A 22,206-nucleotide genomic window follows, 5' to 3' on the forward strand; every position below is an offset into this window, starting at 1 on the left:
AGATAGATAGATAGATATAGATAGATAGATATAGATAGATAGATATAGATAGATAGATAGATATAGATAGATAGATAGATAGATAGATATAGATAGATAGATATAGATAGATAGATAGATAGATAGATATAGATAGATAGAGATAGATAGATAGATAGATAGATAGATAGATAGATAGATAGATAGAAGGTTATACCTGGTTTTGGACTCCTTTCCTGCTTGTTTCTTCCCATCTGTTATGAAGTAAACAGTCTCTGCTTATGTCCCCACTACTATGAGATTCTGTCCTCCAAGGGTGCCTTTCCAGTATCTAAAGATCTGCCAGTAGGTCCAATCTCCTATGAATCTGTGAAGATGTCCACAGCCCCCTGAAAGTGCTAAGCTGGTTTCCAGCTCTTAATACATGAACTTTGGGGAGAAACACATTACAACACTAGGTAACCAATCTCTATGTTGCTCTTGCCTAGTGGTACTACTGTTCAATCTTGCTGGGTTGCTACTTATTTCTGGTCTTAGCTTTAATTAAAAATAAAAGCTTATAACTGGGTGGCAAAGAATCACCCTTAAATCCCAGCACCGGGGAGAGAGAACAGGGGACATCCTCTGTGAGTTCAAGGCCAGCCTGGTCTACAGAGTGAGTTCCAGGACAGCCAGGCTACACAGAGAAACCCTGTCTTGAAAGATGAAACAAAACAAACATCAAAAAATACAATCTGATAATTTGGGGCTGGAGGGATGGCTCAACAGTTAAGAGCTCTAGCTGTTTTTACAGAGGAACGGAGTTTGCCTCCTGATAAGCCACATGGCAGCCATCACTGTATGTAATTCCAGCTCCAGGGGCTCTGCTGATATCCTCTTCCTGCTTTCTTCAGCATCAATACACACGTGGTACTCAGACACACATGCTGGTAAAACACTTGGAGGCATTAAGAACCTCTTTACAATTATGTAAAGTTTCAAATGTTAATAAAATACAATAATATGTTTATCATTAGCCAGGGTTCAACAAAGCTAACAGTATTTGTAATATTCGATATATACTGTGTTGTTTGGTTATCTTAGCTAGGGTCACTATTGCTGTGATGAAATACCATGACTAAAGGAACTCGGGGAGGAAAGTGGTTTTTTTTTTTTTTTTTTTTGGTTTATGCTTCCACATCACTGTTCAGCATTCAAGGAAGTCTGGACAGATGCTCAAACAGGGCAGGAACCTGGAGGCAGAAGCTGATGCAGGGGCAGTGAAGGAGAGCTGCTTACCGGCTTGTTCACCTTGGCTTGCTCAGCCTGCGTTCTTATAAAACCCAGGACCACCAACCCAGAGACTGCTCCACCCACAATGGGTTGGGCCCTCCCTCATCAATCACTAATTAAAAAATGCCTTACAACTGGGTTTTATGGAGACATTTTTTCAACTGAGGTTCCCTCCTTTCAGGCAATTCTAGCTGGTGGCAAGTTGACTTAAAACTAGTAGACAGCATATTATTGCATGATAATTTCATTGGATCTTTAAAAAATGGTGGCACTAGATTCTTTACCTCTATCAATTCTCAGAGTAAAGATCATGTTTACTCATCTCTTTCAATCATGGCAAGTGAGATTTATTTCTGTTTTACTTTTAAAACACCAGATGCTATGTAAATGCTCAGGAATAGACTTTACTATGAATTACAACATTCCTTAGCACAGTCAGGGCTGATATAGGACTGGATAGCTATTTCTGCCTTACCTTACAATCTGGTTTACAGTGATTCTGACTTAACTAACAATAGACCCCAATAGTAGAAGCGGGAAGCCTGCTGAGCTGACAGCAGACTAAGACTTTTTTCTCTGGTCCCTTTCATCATCAGTTTTGCCTCTGAGTTGCATAACACATCTTCCCCTCACCTGCCGCCGTTGGAGATGTTACTGTGTGCATGTCTCCTTCATTTTCTTTTTCCTCTAACTTGTCTTGCAATGCAAAGGAACTCATTGAAGCACACGGAACAAGTTCCTGAGATGACAGGGGGCTGACTTCCACTCTTCTATAACAAAACTGTATCAAACAGCTGTCCAATAATGGGCAGAATATCAACCAGTTCTTGGGTCTACAAAAAACCTGAGACCCCTGACCCTGCCTTCTTGGAGCCATGGCTCAAATTGAAACTGTCCTTTAAGAGAGTCAGATAATACTCGGTAGAAGTAGGCGGTTATCAGGTCACGACAAAGATGACATGACACATGCTTAGATTCTCTGAGGACGTGGACGAAGGAAGTCAGTCTTTGCAAGGATCTTTTCTGAATAATAAGAAATGACCATGGCGTGGGTGCCATGTTGTAGATTTAGAATTCAGATAGTGTAATGGGTTATGATTCTCTCCCTGAAAGCTGCTAAAATCTCAGAGTTGTAAAGATTATTCTGGCTTTTTCACATTCTCAGGAAGCAGGCTCATCATCATTTAAGCATCTTGTGTGGTCAACAGGACTTTTGTTTTTAAGTATTAAATTTATCAACTTAGTAATTAGCATACCATCTTGTTTTAGCACAAAAAGGAAGCAGCACTGTGCAGTATCTTTAATCTTATAATAAGCTGTCCGTGAGCATCATAATCTTCATTCCAAGTGCAGCAGAGAAGCATAGACAGATGATCTTTGTAGTTCATGACACTTGCCTTTCTACCTCCATACGCACTTTAGATAAACTGATAAGAGACAAAATAAGTGGATTACTGCTTTTTCAACCATTTTCTTGAAGTATCTTCTCCAGATCATACCAGCTTCTCTATGACCTGCTTTGCAGAACAACACAGAGAATATTTTTCATTCCACCCCTTTCCCTTTGATATTTCAATAACTCATATTTCAAAAGAAACTTTATGAAAATATGATTCTAATGTCTTTTCGTTACAAAGCCAAGCCTTCAGTTTTCCCCACAGTGATAACTCTTGCCACGCCCCCCGCATAACCAGAAAGCTTTCAGTGAGTTAAAATATCCATTAAAGCAAAAGCTTCTGCCATCTTCCCCATTTTCACAGGTTTCAACCTCATTATCTATTTAAAATAAATCAGCAGCTTCTTCTCTAGCCCTTACCATAAACCAGATTCCCATATAACTACGTTACTAAATAGTGGGGAATGGTATCTCGTATCACAAGTGAAGATGTCAACCCAGAAAGTGAAGGGACTTGCCCTTTACCCTGTCCGCCATGGGTGGTAGAGTTATCCTCTTGTTTCAGATGTGCCGCCTCCCCCACAGCTTTGCCTGCCAAACATATGGCTGTATGAACTTTAAACTCCACACTCCCTAGCATAGCTAGAAGCATTGATATAAAGTATTAGTTATCAAAGACTATTTGAAGGCTGCAAATTACTCCAGTCATCTCAGATTTTATTATTTTCCAATTTCAAATAAGAAAATGAATACATTAACCATTGACATAAAAAGAACACTTATGCAATTATCATGGTTTATTCTATGTCACGAAGAATGAATGGTAAACCAGATATAAGTGTTTTAGGAACAAACCAGTTACAATTGTCATATAAAGCCTATAAAATACTCACACAGTAATTTTGCTTTTCAGAAAAGATGAAAAACAAAGTCATCAATGTAAACACAGGAAAAGACAGAAAATTCATTTAGCTACTAAGATGAGCTTCCTGGATTTACATACATTTGTGCTGCTACAAACATCAAACTTCAAAAAGTATCAGGATAAATGAAAAGCACAGATGCTTTGTTTGGTCCATGACAGAAGTCACGCCTTTAGTAAGTGGGACAAATATTAAAGCTCTGTACTCATGAGTTCCATGTGATTTCTTGTAGCAATGTATACATAAGTTCCCTGCGAGAGAACACATAAACATAAAATAAGGGAATGAATTGATTACACAGGAGAAATTTAGCTAAAGGTTCTGGCAAAGGTTTGTTATGCTTCAAAAGTAGGAAATATAGTAGAAATAAAAAAAAATGGAGGGAGACTTGTGGATGGGGGGATATTAACAGTCAATCTGAAAGATGGGGCAGGGTATAAAACTGAGAACTTTAAGTTGGTGACCTAGAAGCTACTTCGAAAGCATCCTCATTATCTTTGTAATCTCTTGAGTATCACTGAGGAAACACACCTCTGAGGTACCTGATGAAGGTCACTTGTTTGAGTCTTTGCATTTGTGTGGCTGACCCTCCCCTCCCTTCCTCATCAGTGATTTTTGCACAGGGGAGTTTATTAGACGTGGCCAGTGGGATGGGGCAGGTTCTGGACTTTCTGTGAGAGGTCAGTGGAGAGCCGTGAGGTATGAAATCAAGAGAAAGACTTCTGGGGGTACTTTGTTAGTTGGCCTCAATTCCTTGAAGTGCTTTAACTAGATATCCAAATTTATTGTTACATATTGCTTCAGCATAAAGAATTAGGACAATAAGGCATGTTTTGAAGATAGAAAAATCACATGCCCAACATTAGATTTTTTTAAAATTCAAATTTATTTATTTATTTATTTGTTGTGTATGTATGTGTGGGCACAGAATGACATATGTGTGAAGGCCAGAGCACAACTTGCAGTAACTGGCTCGCTCCTTCCACCACGTGGGTTTGGGAGATTGAATTCAGGTCACCAGGCTTGGTCACGAAGTCCCTTTATCTACTAAACAACCTCACCAGCCCAACATCAGATTTCTTTGGTTTGTTTGTTTGTTTCGACCAAAGAGCCATCTCCCTTAGAAACTGCTGGTGTCTCCTTGCCACGCTTGGCTACACCGGAGAATTAGAAGGCAGATTGTACCAGATGGAAAGCTCTTTAGGAGGAGTCCTTGATTCTACGTCTCAATCACCAGTCAGGACAGGGCTCCGACACTTCTGCACCCATTCATCCCTCTTTACGTCAGCGGCAATCTCAATGCTGATTGGTTGACTGCTTCCCTCCCCATCTTGCTGCCTTCTGGTTATTAACCACACCTTATGCCAGCAATTTCTTAAAGACGTTAAAAGGGAGTTGTGCCTGGTTCAGTAAACACTTAAGCTGATTCTTCCAATGGTGCTATGTTTGCTTTATGCTATTTGTGGTATTCACATTGTGGCCTCAGATTTAGTTCTCATTGCTGAGTAGCGTCATTGCGTGAATACACTGAACTTCGTCTGCTAGACTGTTTGTGGGAATTGGGATAGTTTCCATCTTGAGACTTTAAGACCAATCTTTTATTTCTCATGGATATTGAATATATGCATGTGTTTATGTTGGGAATATAACCGTGAGTAAATTGTTGGGCCATGGGAAATACACACGTCTGGTTTTAGTTAATAATGCAAAATAGTTTCTAAAAATGCTTCTATCAATCTACACTTTTGTAAGCAATGTCTGAGAACATGGGCTGGTCCATAACCTTGCCATTTTTATTATTATTGTCAATAGTTGCTGTTTAAAACTTGTTGTGGAACAACTGTTTCATGATGCAGAGATAATGTTACATTCTTTTATGATGCATTTGTTTAACTCTGTGAAGCTGTGTTACTTTGCCTGTCCAATACTTTGCCTGATGGGGCTAATAAAGAGCTGAACCACTGAGAGCAAGGAAGGAGAAAGGATAGGTGAAACTGGCAGTCAGAGAGAATAAATAGGAGGAGAAATCCCCGGAAGAAAAGATAAAGTAGCGAGGAAAGGAGGATTAGAACAAGGAGGAGGAGTCTAGCCACCCAGCTACACAGCAAGCCATGGAATAAGGAGCAAAGAAAGGTATGCAAATGTATTCCGGGTGTATGCATATACTTTTAGAAGTTTATTTGAATTTATTATTATTATTATCATTTTTGTGTGTTTGCACATGAGTGCAGGTGTCTACTGAGACTTGAGAGCGTAAGATCCACTGGAGCTGAAGTTACAAGTGGTTATGAGAAATATGATATGGATGCTGAGATTTGTGGCCTCTGGAATTGTGATTATGTGACCTTGACTGCGAAGCTGTCTCATCACCCCATGTATATAGTATTTAATTCTAAATTGATTTTACTGTATCTAGCATGATGCTAATCTAGTGGAACAAATTAGTATATCTATCATCTGACATGTGGTTTTGGGGAAAGAACACATACATTCTACTACTACAGGGTAGAATTGCAGCTAAGCTCAGGTGCTGTGCAGTTTACTACTTGTAGTCTATAGACTTAGCCTGCATCCCATCTACAGACTTATTTATCCTGTGTATTTCATCTGTAGCCAAATCCGCATCCCAGGGGTTTGCTTTCCCTGGCACAATGTCCTCACTGTCTTTCTCTGTGGATTCCTACAGTTTTTAAGAATCACACTTTCCCTTTTTCTCTGGATTCCAGGCCAAGACGTTCTATTTCTATCTTCTGAAAGTTATAAACTCTCTTCACTCTAGGAACTTGGCGCTAGGCTCTTATCCCGGATATCACTCTGCTCATTGAGATCTTGCTTCTAATATTATAATGTTTTTATTCGCAAATCTGATCACTGAGGACAGAGATGAGGAGACCAGATAATCTAAGGTGACATGATTTGAAAAGATCACTATGTTCTGTGTACAGTATCTTGTTTGAGAATAGTGAGTGAGTCTTGAAAATTAGTTTTCCTTCCCCTCTGGCTTTTGGCTTGGACTTTGCTGCCAGCTGGGTTCAATTGGCATATGCTTTCCTAACAAGAGGAGGGAGAAACTTTCTTCAATAGTCTTTGGAGACCCAAGGGTCAAAGAAACATTGATTCAAACTGCTTTCTGGTCTGCAGACTGAATTTCCAAACAGGCCAGGGAGGAAGGGTGAATTTCAAGGAAGACTTCAGGATGAGAGCACTCACGGTTTATATACTGTACACTGTGAATTTATGGAGAAAGGTGAAGCACATTTATCATCTTGGGGAACTTTATTCTTCCACATGCTTTAATAAATCAATCTTGTCAGGTGCTATGAAAGAATTATTGGTTCTTTCATTTTTACTATTTTCTTAGTTGCTCTGAAATTTTAATTGTATTATATAAAATAACTATAGGTTATATTGGTATATTATTTTGTACTTCATATTATGTTACAAGCTGTTGTATAGTGTACGGCTAGAGCTGGCCTATTTACTGACAAACCAGTACTGCTTTACCAGGGACATCAATGATGCTAAAGTTTTAATTTTGTATTGTCTATTTTGTGCTACTGAGAAATATTCGAGAGTCAAATATGAAATAGAGTGACAGTCGACAATAATATTTGATGATCACATTAGGTAGAAACTTTTCTACATAAAGTATTAATAAAATTTAATCATAGTCTATACATGATTAGATTTTTCTTATAACCTGAAACTTTGTAATTTGGGCTACTGCTGGCTCTCTGCTCTTTCTCACCATTACAACAGCCAAATTACTTTTAGAGTTTGGTCCCATCTGCACTTTTCCATTTTCCTTATTTCTGGTCTTGGGTGAGAACCTGTTATCTGCTTAAACAGATACTTATTTTTAGAGTTCTTCTTTTGTGGTGTTTATGCTCCTACATCTACTAGTTCTGATATACAGTCAGTCTTCTTTTTGTTCCCTAATCATGGGTTCAACAATACTTTGGGTCAAAACATTTGAAAAAAAAAAACATATTGTTACCATGCGTATAGATTCTCTTCCTTGTCATCCCTAAAATCATAGTGATTATGTGTGCAGCATTTACACTGTGGTAGGTAATATATTCAATCTAGAGATGATTTAAAATATGCAGGAGCATGTGTGTGAGTTATCTTCAAGTGGTATGTCATTTGTTATAAGAGATTTGAGCAACTGTAGAACTTAGGATTTGTGTGTTTGGTAGCATCCATGGATACTGAATTATGACTTCAGTCCCTTTTGATTTTCTTTTACTTAATTAATGGCTAAATTTTACACTTGGAAAGGACTTCAGAGCTTGCTGTTCTTGCAGAGAACCTGGACTAATGCTCAGGACCTACATGGTAGCTCACAACCATCTGTAACTGCAGTAACAAGGGATTTGATGCCCTACTCTGACCTCTGTGGTCATGAGGCACACACATGGTAAACATGCATATATGTATGCAAAATACACACATAAAATAAATACATCTTAAAAATAAGTTAAAAAAGACATTAGTACTATGAGGATATCAAAAGGGAGCTCCTGTACACCATGGATTAAAATGTAAATTGCTACACTCGTCATTAAAACATTATGAAATTATAAAAGAAAATTAAAAACAGAACTATCATATTATCTAGTAATTCACTATAATATGTATCCAGAGGAAATAAATTAATATGCTCCAGGTTATCCATAAGAACTGTTGCTTTTTTTGTCTGACAGTTTTGCCCCCACAGGCTCATGCGTTTGAACACTTGGTCTCGAACCAGGAGCACTGTCTTGTGAGGTTGTGTAACCTACAAAAGTGAAGTCTACCTGGTGTGTGTAGGAAACTTGGGCAGGCCTAGGGAGTTAAAGCTTCACTATGCTTCTGATGCTGATCCTATCTCCTGTTCCGTTAAGATGCAAATACACTATTTTGCAAGCTCCTGCTACCATAGAGTGTGCTGCTCTGATGCCCACACCTTCCCTGACATGGCAGCAGGCACCCTTTCAACTGTAAGCCAAACAAACTTCTCCTCCTTAAGTTACTTCTGTCTTGTGTTTGTCACAAGGATAAAAAAGTAACTAATATATAAATTAATAGTGATTCATACTATTAATTTTCATATAAAATGCTACAAGTTTAAGAAAACTTTAAAGAGTGTGATTTAAAATTTTTAACTAATTTTTTCATATAATTTGATCAAGTCTTTTCCCTGCCCCTGCTCCTCCCAGCTCTTTCCTACCTTCTGTACCTCCACATTTTTATGTTTTCTTTCTCCCTGCCTAAAAATAAAAAAAACCCAGAAAACACAAAATTGATAGTCAAAACGAACAAACAAAAACAACCCACCCCAAACAGAACAAGATGAAACAAAAATTCCACAGAAAGTCGTGGGGTTCACTTTGTGTTGGTCAACTACTCTTGGCTTGGAGCTTACCCTAAACACTTGTGACTCTATCTAGTGACACACCACTGGATAAAATGGATTTTTCTTTGCCAGTGGGTATCAGTTACAGCTAGCTTCCTGGTTAGGTATGGGATCCTGTGTCTGCTTCCGGTCAGGGCTCGCCCTCTGTTGACCCGAGCCTGGGCAGGTCTTGTGGGTGCTGCTGCAGCCTCTGTCAGTTAATGTGTGCATCAGCCCTGTTGTGTCTGGAAGACACTGTTTCTTGGGAGTCATCCAGCTCTGGCTTTTACAATCTTTCTGGCTCCTTTTCGGCTTAGGTCCTTGAGCCCTGAGGAGATGGATTTGATGAAAACATTCCATTCAGGACTGAGTGTTCCAAAGTCTTTCACTCTTGGTTCAGTTGTGTTTCTCTGTGCTAATTCTAATCAACTGCATGAAGAAGGTTTTCTGATGATGGGTGATCCAGGCACTGATCTATGGATATAGCAGTATGTCATTAGGAGTCATTTATTGCTATATTCCTTTAGCAGAAGAATAGTAATAGGCTTTCACTTAGTCACATGACCTTTATAGTCTCAGGTTCTTGCATATATATGTATATATATGCATATATACGTATATATGCATATATATACATATATAGTCTCAGGTTCTTGCATATATATGTATATATATGCATATATGAGCGCACACACACATACACACATATATATCTGATATGAGATATATCTATATCATGGAGTGGGCCCTGGATCCAATTAAAAAGTGGTTACTCCCATAACATTTGGGCCTCTATTGTTCCAGTATATCTTGCAGGCAGGTCACTGTTGTAGATCACAGAATTTATTTCTAGGCGATAGTGATTTCTCTTCTAGTATCATGGAATATTGGTTTAAGATGTGTTACATTTGTTTATGCTGTGGAATATTTGTTTAATAATGCAAGAATGTGTTGTAGTTTTTATGTTGCAGTTGTTTAACTCGGTGAAGCTGTGTTACTTTGCCTGACTAAACAACTTGATTAGTCTAATAAAGAGCTGAATGGCCAAAAGCTGGGCAGGCGAGAGGGATAGGTGGGGCTGGCAGGCAGAGAGAATAAATAGAAAAAAAGAAAAGGGGGGAAGGGAGAGAAAGGTGGAGAGGGGATGCTAGGGACCAGACACCCTGTCACACCATCAGCCATGAGTGAGAAGGAAAGAGAGGTATATAGAGTAGAAAAAGGTTAAGATAGATTTCTGTGAACATCACTGTTATTCAGTTTACCTTCTGAGCCATCGTGCAGGAGTTCTGTCAGGTAACAGATTGTGTATGCTCACATTTCTGCTTCCATAGCTGCTATGAACCAGGCAGAATTTCAGAGCTTTGTAGGGTCCACACTGTACTTCCGTTTGTACTCTAGAGATGGTAGCTGGAGATGCTGACAGGATATACATGTTATCATGTAGCTCTTTTGCAGGCGTTGCCTCTAAAATCTTAGGTGAACTGGAGATGATGGGACATTTCTGTGTCTTGTCCAATTATTTTCTGAAGTCCTACTTTTCTATGGAGTGACAGGAAGAAGAGATTTGCAAGGAAGTTCTGCAACACCAGATGACACCCTGGAATTCAGACTTAGCAATGCCACGAACAAAATTAGTGATATTATACATCATTTTTGAGATCTTGCTAAATGTTGGGCATTGTACTAAGGACTAAGCATGTGTTTTCTTGGTTATATAATTTTGTGAATTAATAGCATCATCTGCATTTAACAAATGAAGATTTTGAAGCCCTGGGAAAACAACTGAATTAACTTACTGAAGTTCATCCACGTGAAAATGTATGCAACAGGAATTCAAATTCAGGTTTGTTTAATTCTCGGATCCACCCTCCTCACCACCTCATCAGATACTTTGTTCCTGGAGATGATCAAACCGAGTCTAGAGAGGTCTTGGCAAGGATAACGTCGGAACGCTTCCAACATCAGATGGATGGTTAACCAGGAGGATTAAAACTTTCAAGTTCTGAGAATCTGTGATTCTATGTTTATATCAGCAAGAAGTATATTTTTATGTACCTTTAGACTTCAGAAGAGGAATCGTGACTGGAGTTTTTATCAAAGATGGATTTAAAATTAGTTTTAATTTAAAACACTGCAAAGGAGTATGGTATAGTTCTAAAAAATTGGTTATACAACAAATGATCTCTTTGAATTGTGAGTTAAATTTAGTCGGGAGAAAATGGTACACCCCCTCTGAGAAGTGCTTAGCTTTGGTGGCTTCCCATCATCTCAATATCATAGTTATTTCCCATTTTGTCTCCTTGTCAGTAACTTTATCTTTGTTGTCTGCTCTTGATGATGAGACCATCAACCAAACACAATTCTGATCATGTAACCTCTCTCTCCAAGACATTCTGATGATCCCCTTTGTTCAGCTCTTTCCACTTTAGAAATGTCTATATATGTATGTCTTCATGTGTGTGTGCACAGATGCATGTGTGTGCGACTCTATATGTATGTGTGCACATGAACGTGTACATGTGGAGGTCAGTGAACAACCTTGGGTGTCATGTTTAGGAATGTCATCCTCTTGTGAGTTGGGATCTCTCAATGGTTTGAAGCTCATCAATTATGCCGGAGGGAGTCTGCCAGCAGGCTCTAGGGATTCTCCAGTCTCAGCATCCTCAGTGCTGGAATTATAAGCACATATCCCTACACCAGACACTTTAAAATGTGGATTCTAAGGATTAGCTTCTGGTCCTTGTGTGGATAAGGCAAAACTTCACCGACTGAACTACGGGGTCAGGGGCTGCTAATCCAGAGTCTAGACATCTTTTGAATTCCAATGAGCACTTCCAAATGAGGTCGTAATCCCGAGTGCAGATCTCTTAACTACCAACCATCGCTTCCAGCAATCTGGCAGGTCAGATTGTTCTGAAACTCTCCAAAGATTGTTTTGTTACTTTGTCTTCACTCTTTACACACCAACTAATCCCAATGCGTCTCTAGAATCTCATTGGGCATAGGTATTGTGTCAGTGTTCTGCACACGATGCCTTTTCAGGCCCACAGCATACGTTTCCAGGGTTCTCAAAGGCAGGAAAGAAATAGACTACAGAGAAGGAGGCAAGTTGAAGTAAGAATTCTCTACATTTCACTCTTCCTTTGCATACGCTCGCCTTGCCAACCGGAGGACTGGAAGCCAATACTTAGAACCCATGAAATGAGAAGGGAGGGAGATGGGGAGGGGGAGAGGAGGAGGAGGAAGTGGAGGAGGAGAATAAAAAAAATCAAGAGCAGTAATGGAAAGGGCTCAAGATTGATGTCCCAACCATGTTTTTGGCTTTCTGCTTTATCTAGGGAAAATTGCCACCAAAACTCACTGTCTTGGACACTTATAACCATGTCAAACTTCATTCTACCACAACTAATCTCACCAAGCTTCTATCAAGAGCTACGGGATGCTACAGAATTTGTGGCCTCACTGTACTCACAAAAAATTTGTTATTCTAGATACCTTTTCTGTACAGGAATGCTTTAATAGAAGCTAGCCTCTTAGCTGGGTGGTGGTGGTGCATGCCTCTAATCCCAGCTTTTGGGAGGCAGAGGCAGGTGGATCTCTTTGAGTTTGAGGGCAGAATAGTCGACAAGAGCTAGTTCCAGGACAGGCTCCAAAGCTACAGAGAAACCCTGTCTTGAAAAACAAAACAAAACAAAACAAAACAACAACAAAAAGAAGCTAGCCTCTTTCATGAAGGCAGTTCTCTCAAGTTTACAGCTTTGAAAACATTTTTATTTTTATTTTATGTGTATGAGTGTGTGCCTGAATATATGTATGTACATCACATGTATGCCTGGTGCCTTGCTAGGTCAGAAGAAGGTGTTTGATCTTCTGAAACTGGAGTTACAGATAGTTGTGAGCTGTCATGTGGGTGTTGGGAACTAAACTTAGGTCTTATTCAAGAGTAACAAGTGTTCTTAATGGCCGACTCACCTCTCTAGCTCCTATTCTATTGCTCTAAAGTGATAGACTCAAAGACGGGAATGCACGTTCTTTTTCTTCCTCATTGCTGATTTTATAACATTAATTTTTTCCTTCTCCCAAAGTTTGAATTCCATGACAAATTGCTCACTACTTTTCTTTATTACTCTTATACTTGACTAACTTTTGGGGTACCCCAAATCTAAATTTGTGGTTTTAGTTCCTGGATCATCCTCAATCTTTCCATTATTGGCAATGATGATATTTCCAATAATTGGCATCTCATGTTTTTTTTTTTTTATCTTGTCTCCTTCAGTAGTCTATCCTTCACCTGGAATAAACCACCTATAGCCATAATCTCAATGACGTCACCACTCAGCCGGGTGGTGGTGGCACACGCCTTTAATCCCAGCACTCGGGAGGCAGAGGCAGGCGGATCTCTGTGAATTTGAGCGCAGCCTGACTACAAGAGCTAGTTCCAGGACAGGCTTCAAAGCTACAGAGAAACCCTGTCTCAAAAAACCAAAAGAAAAAGACATCACCTCTCTTATCTTCCCAAGTGTCCTTATGTTATTAATGGCCTTACATAAGTTATGCAATTTTGAGTTTGTTACAATTTTGCTTATTTTTAACTTTTTTTGTTACCTGTATTTAATATGTAAATTTCTGAGGTCTATTAGTCAGTCATAGTTTTCTAGAGGAATAGAACTGATAAATTGATGTGGGAAGTCCTTCTGTATATGTGTTGCTTTTACTGGTTAATGAATAAAGAAGCTGCTTTTGTCCAGTGGCTTAACAGAGTATAGCTAGGCTGTAAAAGATGTATAAAGAGAGTAAGCAGAGTCAGTGAGACACCATGTAGCCCCACTGGAGACAGACGTTGGAGACATAACCTTACCGGGTAAGCCACAGCCATGTGGCTATAGACAGAATAATGGAGATGGCTTAGTTTAGGATATAAGAGTTAGCTAGAAATATGCTTAAGCTATTGGCCAAATAGTATTGCAAATAATATGGTTTTTGTGTAATTATTTCAGGGCTGAGCAGCCAGAAATGAACTAATAGCCTTCAATAAATGAGTACTTGAAGGGGAAATTCTTAGTTGATTCCGGATCCCGTAAAGCTGACTTGCAAGCTTAACCATCATATTGGGTAAGATATTTTGTTTTCTGTTTACTGAGGGTGAGGGACATTGGGAAGTTACTGTTCTTCAGATTGGATACTTTACTCTTTGGGCACATAGTTAGGCTGTATTTATGTTCTTTGCTGTGATTATCTCTGACTGAGAAAGCATTGCATGGAACTCACGGGCACATCTTGCTTCTTGTTCAATACATGGCACAGTAGAATTCTATTGTTAAGCTGTCAGCATTATTGCTTTGCTCTCGCAGCTAACCTATCACGAAGGATGTACCATGGTGTAATACAGCTCAAACTCTTTGAGCAGTGGGACTGGAGTGTGATAATCTTTAGTCATGAAATTAAAAAAAGTCATCAGTACTTAAATATTCTAGAGTTGGTGGTAGACTGAGGCTTGCGAGTCTGACTTGGCTAGATTGGCTCTGAATTCTGATGATATGTACCCCAAGAGGAGATGCTTAGAGCATTAGTGTCTAGAGAAAAGTGTTTTACCATAACATAGCACTCTCTGAGAATGACTCTATTCCAGGCTCAATTTTCAGCTCAGTTAATTGCTTGTTTTATGGTGGTTGGTACTTTTGTTTAGAATTCAGGGCAAAGACTAATTCACGTGACTCATTCTAACTCTAAAAACATTCCCCTCTATGCCTCCCTCTGTCCCTCCATCTCTCCTTCCCTTTCCCCCCTTTCTCCCTTTCTCCATCCCTCCCTCCCTCCCTCTGTCCTTCCTTCTTTATGGTGCTGAGGTTGAACCCAGGGACTTGTGCGTGGTTGGTACAACCACGCTTCCATGGAGCCACATGCTTCCTTGCTTTTCAAATGAGTACTTTTTTTAGTAGGTGGAAAGGAATTTACTGTTTCTTTGTGAGGGAACTCCAAGAGAAATGTCCCTGTATGTTCTTCAGAGATAGTAAAAATATCTTATGATTTTGAATAAAATTTCATGAACGAAGAAAATCTGAGGAAAACGCAAAGATTATATCCAAATTCAGACTACTCAGACTTTCCTGTGTATGTTAATTTACATTAACTATGTTACTTCTGCAAAACTGAGTTATATAACATAGAATAAACTATTTTGTAACTCTGCTCATAGTGCAAACACACATATGCACACAATTATGTCAAAAATCATGATCCTGTTAAAATAACACTAACAACTTTAGAAAGGATAATGGGAACATTCTATGTGATGATAATAATGCTGGTGGTCTTTGATTTTATTCATTTATTTAAATTGGAATGAGGATCCTCAACTTTGCCCCAGTTATAGTGAATGGTTTGTAACAATAATACATTGCAAAGTGGAAAAGGAATTTATTGTTTTCTATATAAGCACACAATCAAATCAAATACATTGGCATTTTACAAAGCATTGAACATCATGTTTTGCCTCCCTATTCCTCCACTCTGTCGCATGCTGTGGTCTCTATTTGTAGAATACCACAATGTTGCAACTTTACTGCCATTGATCCCTCATTTTGGTGGAACTCATGACCCTTAGCTCTCTTATTGGTTTTGGTGTTTTTGCTTCATTAGTAATATCATTTTAAAGATACAAAGCCTAAATTTGTAGATGCTAACTCGATTCGGGAAATAACCAGGCTAGCTTAAAGATAAATAGTTATATATTTATTTATTATCAGGGGAAAACTTATGAAACTGGATCCAGAAGTCCAAGCTCAGCTGTGTGGTGAGGGAAGCACAGAGAGAAAGAGAGATAGCCTGGGCTGTGTGCCCATTTTTCTCCATGCCCCAGAAAGCCACACCCTAACTTAGTCCCACCTCTTAAAGATAATTGGTTAACAAGGCTTCCTCGTCATAAATTAAGAGGAATGTAGGTATGGTTCATAAACTAGCAAAGGTTAGTTTATGAAAAGATTCAATAGAAATGATTACATTTGTTGTTTTTGTCAGTTTCTTGATGATTTTTGACAAATTCATTCAACTTATTTCAAACATCCTTTAAAAACGTTGTTTTAAAATATTTTGAATTGCTTGTATGTATGTATGTCTATACATGGATATGTTCATGATTTCAGGGCCTCACCAAAACTAGAGGCATGGGGTACCCTCGGTCTGGAATTACAGGCAGTTATGAGCCATCTGATATTGATACTGGGAAGCAAACTCAGATCCTAACAAGAGCAGTATGTAATTTTAGTGTCTGAGCCATTTCTCCAGACCCTCAAATACATTCTTAAAAACACCCTCCTTGTCCAAGGAAATCTGAAATATCAACTAGTTTAGAATTCAAAGATATTACAATTACAAATGTGTTTTATTGAGAACTTCAAAGTAATTTATGAATTTCTCTTATGATTATACATAGCGGTATACAGTTACTTTCACTGTGTGTGTATACATACATATGTGTGTGTAAAATAAACTGTACAAGCTAAGAAACCGAGATTACCATCTCAAATACAACCCTGTTTCCTGTTAGTCTTGCAAACAGTGACTATTGGAAATGCTTACTTTGTTATCCACATGGAACATTTTTTCCCCCAAAAGTATCCTGCAAACATTTAGAGAATATGTGCTGGTCACATTTTCATGGTAGAATCCTGTGTGACCTGAGCAAGACCTATCTGGGGAACACAGGGCTAGGAGCAGAATCCCATTCCAAGGGGGAAATCATACTTAGCATTGCATCGGAGGGGTATAACCAGCGGGCCTGGCCTGTCTCAGAGGGAACTTGGGCCCTTGTAGAAAGCACCTCACTCACAAAGGAGGACATGAATCAGTAGTTTGGGGCAAGAATTCTAGCACCTGATTATGTATGTAAGAAGATACAGGAGTGGGAATCTGAGAAACACTCTCTATCTCCTTGGGGTGTATATATGCGTGTTTGAACAAACTTCCAAGTGTACTTTGACCCCAGCACAGTTTGCTGAGAGCAGTTGGCAGGCGCAGAGTTGGGCTCACATTCTCCCTTCCAAAACCTTCCTGCATTTTTGCTCAGTTATATCCTGTGCATTTCAACGTGGCATTTCAGAATTTGTCACCAAGCCTATTTTAAAAATCAAACTTGCTGTTATGTTGGCTCAGGTACTTTAAAAACAAAAATTGAAAAGCAGTGAACTATGCAGGCAATCTTGGGAAGGAATTCAAACCCAGCCATTTTCTCTTAATAAGAACTCAATCAAGAATGAACTTTTCTGCAAATTTCACATTAGTCTTCTGTCCATTCTTTCTCCACTGATGCAAATACTCTATCTAGTGACTTAGCATGGGGATAAAGACAAACTCAGTTTCTAGGAAAATCATAGAGGTAGAACAAGAGATGTGGTGGCACTGTTTTCGGACAGATGCTTGCCTGAAGATAAACTGTGGCGCCTGCTTCAGGGTTCGGTCTGTTCATCTATGCACCCCTTTCCCTCTCCGCACTGATCGTTTCCAAACACGGCTGCGGGAAGCCATGCCATTTAGTTTGCTTCTTGCAAATCTATTTGCCATGCATACTGGCTTCTCAGAGACCTGGGAAATAATCCAATGACCTGAAATTAGTAGAAAGAGTTTCCAGAAGAACAGTTCATAGACTTGTTAGCCTTTATCTTAAACAGCACCACTGATTCTCTCTGTCTTTAGCTGTCTCTCTGTTTCTGTCTCTCTCTCTCTCTATGTATATATGTGTATACATATCTATATAGATATAGATACATACACACACACACACATACACTGTGGAACATTCTAGTTCTCTCCCTGGACATTTTGAGAGAGTAGGCTCAAATTTTGGCTAGAGTAGGCCTTCCTACTGTCAAATCACACAACACAGGCGGCAACCCTAGTCTGCTTAACTTCTACAATGCAGACCTGTGCTTTTTTTTCTTAGGATGTTTCCTTATACAAACTTCCTATGAAATATAAAGTATATATAAATATCTGTATGGGGTACTAACCATCTCAGAATAATAAAAATAGGTCACAGAAAAAAAAAACTAATGTTATTGATTTTTTTTTTTTTTGCCTGTAGTCTCTTTATTAAGCGTATACCTAAGCCTGCCATTAAAGCAGGCAAAGCAGGATCAATTGGCCACAATCTCCACTGGTTCCCTCTGCTTTTTCTTTTGCCATCCATTTCTTTCGAGGAAGGGAGCGTTCAATTAGGGGATGATAGTTTTTCTAGATGAATCTGGGCAGCAAGAAAGAGCCAGCTCAGAAGAGCAAGCTGGACATTAGAGAAAGAGAGGAGGACCCAGCTCTCATGAGATAGACAGGACCCTTTCTGTTTTGTCCAGTGCCAGCGACACCTATGAAGGCCATTTATTGCTGACCTCTGTTTTATATGTACTTGTTCCTAACACATTTCCATTATATTGCTTTTAAGCTGTAAAATGACTGCATCTATGAAAGGAGATTTCGCTGCAGTTAGTTGAAAAAAAAAAGTCTATTAAAAATGAATCATGACGCTGATTTGAAAGTGACCCTTCTGAATGAAGATCAATTAGATGACGCTGATTTGAAAGTGACCCTTCTGAATGAAGATCAATTAGATGACACGGTAATGAAGCTGCTACATTTCCCAATGACCAGCACTGGCCCTGCAGTGTAGAGATTGGCTGTCTTTTCTGTGTAGGCTTCCTGGGTGCCATCTCTTTTCTACAGTTGTTTACAGCTAACGAAGCCTTTTCTTTTGGTTACTGATCATCCATTTTGCTTCTCAGCACTTGAACATCTAGAGGGAGAGGGACAAGAGTCATCCTCACAGGTATAACGCACAGTCACCTGGTTGGCTCCTGTTTGACTGATTTGTAGCTCTTATTCCGGGATGAGAACCATGTGTGTCGACAGGTGGGGAAAGCGCTGTTGCTTTGTGCTGGGTACCACTGTTTTCTTGTCTGCTGCAGACTGTGGTTTCTATCTGTGTGGTGGACTTTTTGAGTGCTGACACCCTTCCCCAAGGTTTGGGTCTTAGAGAGCCTTACAAAGCCTCTCTGAAACGGAGCATCCACTCACACCCAACATTTTCTTCATCTTCTTACTTACAGCAGCAGATGGACAAGCTACAATGCTTTGCTTCCAAAACACACTCATCCAGTGCTTGGTCCCTCGCAAAGGACAAAGCACGACAGCTTTTCTGTGTCATCCTGTTTGTTTAACTTCATCATGGGGTCCTTGTGCAGATTTGTGATGAATACGATGGGAACTCAAGCTGTGTGCCTGGCGCTTTGCCGCTTGGCTCCTGAGCCTTCTATTCTCCAGCTGTGTGAAGGGTTTTGCTTCTTTGAAGTACTGCACTTTCAGACAAGAGACGATCGACTGTAATCATCTTAACGAGCAGAGACATTTTAGAATCTCTTCTTGTTAGAAGGCTGGAGGTGGCAGATCAATTCACAAGTCCTCCATCAGCCACAGGGAGGATGAAGGGAAGACTCTTTCTGCAGTGTGTTGACTCACTCTGGTCTTGCAAGTCTGCATCATAGTTTCTTGAGTGGCTGTGACTCTGTAGCGATCTCATGACTGAACGTGGGAGTTTGTGACCCTGTACAGAGTCCCATATCAATGTGGGGTTTGTGAAGATTGGTTACCATGAACAAAATGCAATACTGCCAAAATTCAATGAAAAATCAAAGATGAAATACAGCAGAAGTACTTCTGAAAATGCTTGCCTATGTTGCAACCCATGACGTCACTGCAGCCTTGCGTGTGAGCATGCCATCTGTGCTGTGTGCTGCACCACTGTCTGGTGTCATGCAATGCTGCCTGAGACATATGCGCTTAGGCCTGAGACTGCTGTATACTGTGAACTTCAGTGTCTTACTGTACATACAAATTTTTATGTTTTTATAGAAATGAGTGGTTTACTTATCAAAAACAAAGACTTTAATATTTTGCTACTATTCATTCTGGAGCATATAGGGATCAAACTTGTATATCATTGAATTGTGTTGTATTAGAATCTTTGATTTTAACATCTCTACTTGAGTTTCTGATTTGAGTTTTATAAAAAAAATCATCAATTGAATTTTGGTTTTGGGTTAGGATAGCATTTCCAGTAATTTCAGAAATGGCCTAGACACACTTCTGCCATTGTATACTGTGCATTTATGAGAAATGGAGTTCTTAGTACTGAAAATTATAAAAAAAATTGATCAACTATGAAAAATTCTGAAGATGCTTTCTGTCCTAAAGCATCAAATATTCATTTAACGCTATTCTGTATGTAAAATTCAACAACCGCATCCATCTCTTAAGTATGCAGATTCAATTTTGTCTTTAATAAATAGTAAAATGGGCCCAGATTTGGTGGTACGCACCTTTAATCCCAGTATTTGGGAGGCAGAGGTAGGCAGATCTCTATGAATTCTTGACTAATGGTCTACATAGTGAGTTCCAGTTCTCAGAGTTTTTGTTTGGTCCCCAAATCAAAACAAGACCCAGTAAAGTTATATGTTTGGCAAATAGCTACTTTAGAATCAATTTCTTTCTGCTCTATTTTAGTAAATGTTTGACTTATATAGTTATTTATTAATTATATGTGTATATATTTACACACATGCATATATATGTATATATATGCACACACACACAGGGACATAAAGAAATTTCTTAGATGAAACAAGCACTGTAAAGGGCTCAACTGTTGGTACCATGTGTGCTCCTCCGGAGGACCTGAGTTCGGTTCTCAGCACTCATGTCAGGCAGCCCACATCCACCTATGACTCTAGCTCCAAGTCTTCTAAGCCTCCACACACCTGCACGCACACATACCCACCCGCACACATACCCACCCGCACACACATAATTTTAAGAAATAAAAACAAACCCTATAAAATAGTGCAGTGAGCCTAAGTGGAAAATGGTTAAGAAGCCTTGGCCCATGTGATCAAAGCCATCAAGTGAGTCTGATCTCTGCAGCTCACTGGTTCTATGATGGAATGACACCAGCCAGGGTGAGGGGAAAGAAGCCATCATCACCAGAGAAGCCAGCCAAAGCAGAGAGATATAATGGAACATTTGATTTTAGCCCCTGGATTGTGTTTGTGTTTTCGGTTCCTATGCCCGTATCTCTCTCCCATTTGCAAATACAAGTAGGGAGGAGGAGACCTAAAGAAAGGAGATGGGAGGAAGAAAAGAGAAACCAACAAAAGTGGGCGGAGACTCAAGGAGGCACTTGCGACAGTGATTTCCAGAAAAGGAAAGCTGGTTGCTGTAACCCCTACTGAAGTTACTAAACCAATTTTAATGGACGCCGTCCTTATTACACGGGAGGAAAGCAGAAGGCTTGGGAGGCTTCGAGGGAAAGAGCACGTCGGACAAATCCTCTTCGCACCGCAAGCTCCCTCTTAGGGATGACCTTGATTTCTTGAGCCAGAGCAGGTGCTACAGATGTTTAATTCTCTGATCAGGTGGTGCATCTCAAATGCTCTGTTTTCATAAACATTTTGGACATTTGTTTTATGATTTAAGCTCATCTAGACTCGAGGATTTGGACAGCAGAAGGGAGCAGACAGAGTAGAGGAAAGCACCTGCATTTCTACAGAAGGAGAGAGAATTAAACCTCCATCATGAGCGCAGAGACACAACACGAGGTGCTTCCGTGATTTTGTTTATCATGGTCTGTCAGGACTTGTCTTCCAGCTGCTCTGAGCAAGTTACCTTGCTCTAATTTCATTATTGTCTTTTTCCATAATCCCGGGGCTCCCATTATGGCTAGATAATTATTTTGTCACCTCTTAGCCCCATCTGTCCTTTGGAACAGGTCATGGAGATCTAATAAGGCTTCTTTTTACCCCCCTGTCTTTCACGATTAGGTGGTGTTTCTTGAGGAACATGGAGACCGTGACTTAAGCAGTTTGTACCAAAGACATCCGCTATGACAGATCCAGGATGCGGAGGGAGACTGGCAGGTGGAGAAGAAGCCACAGAGGAGTCGTTGGCAGGACCTGTGTGTATCATCTTCTCAGTTTAGAAGCCCATATGGTGCTTCATAACGCTCGGCTCAATTGCTATAGAGTTTTTGTCTATATCCTATTAAAAATAAACTCTATTAAGCAGAACACTTTGGATGAATTATGAATTTTGTGTTAGAATTCACCACAGTGTTTTTAAAAAAGAATATCTTGAGTTTAATATAAACTGACCTTGAAAGATATATCGGGATATGTATTTTTGTGTGTGAGTGAAAAAAAAAATAGTACCTCCAAAAGAAG

Source organism: Alexandromys fortis, unplaced genomic scaffold (assembly GCF_014885135.2).
Source record: "Alexandromys fortis isolate MF-2015 unplaced genomic scaffold, M_Fortis_MF-2015_v1.1 scaffold_8_1_9099942, whole genome shotgun sequence".
Taxonomy (NCBI): domain Eukaryota; kingdom Metazoa; phylum Chordata; class Mammalia; order Rodentia; family Cricetidae; genus Alexandromys; species Alexandromys fortis.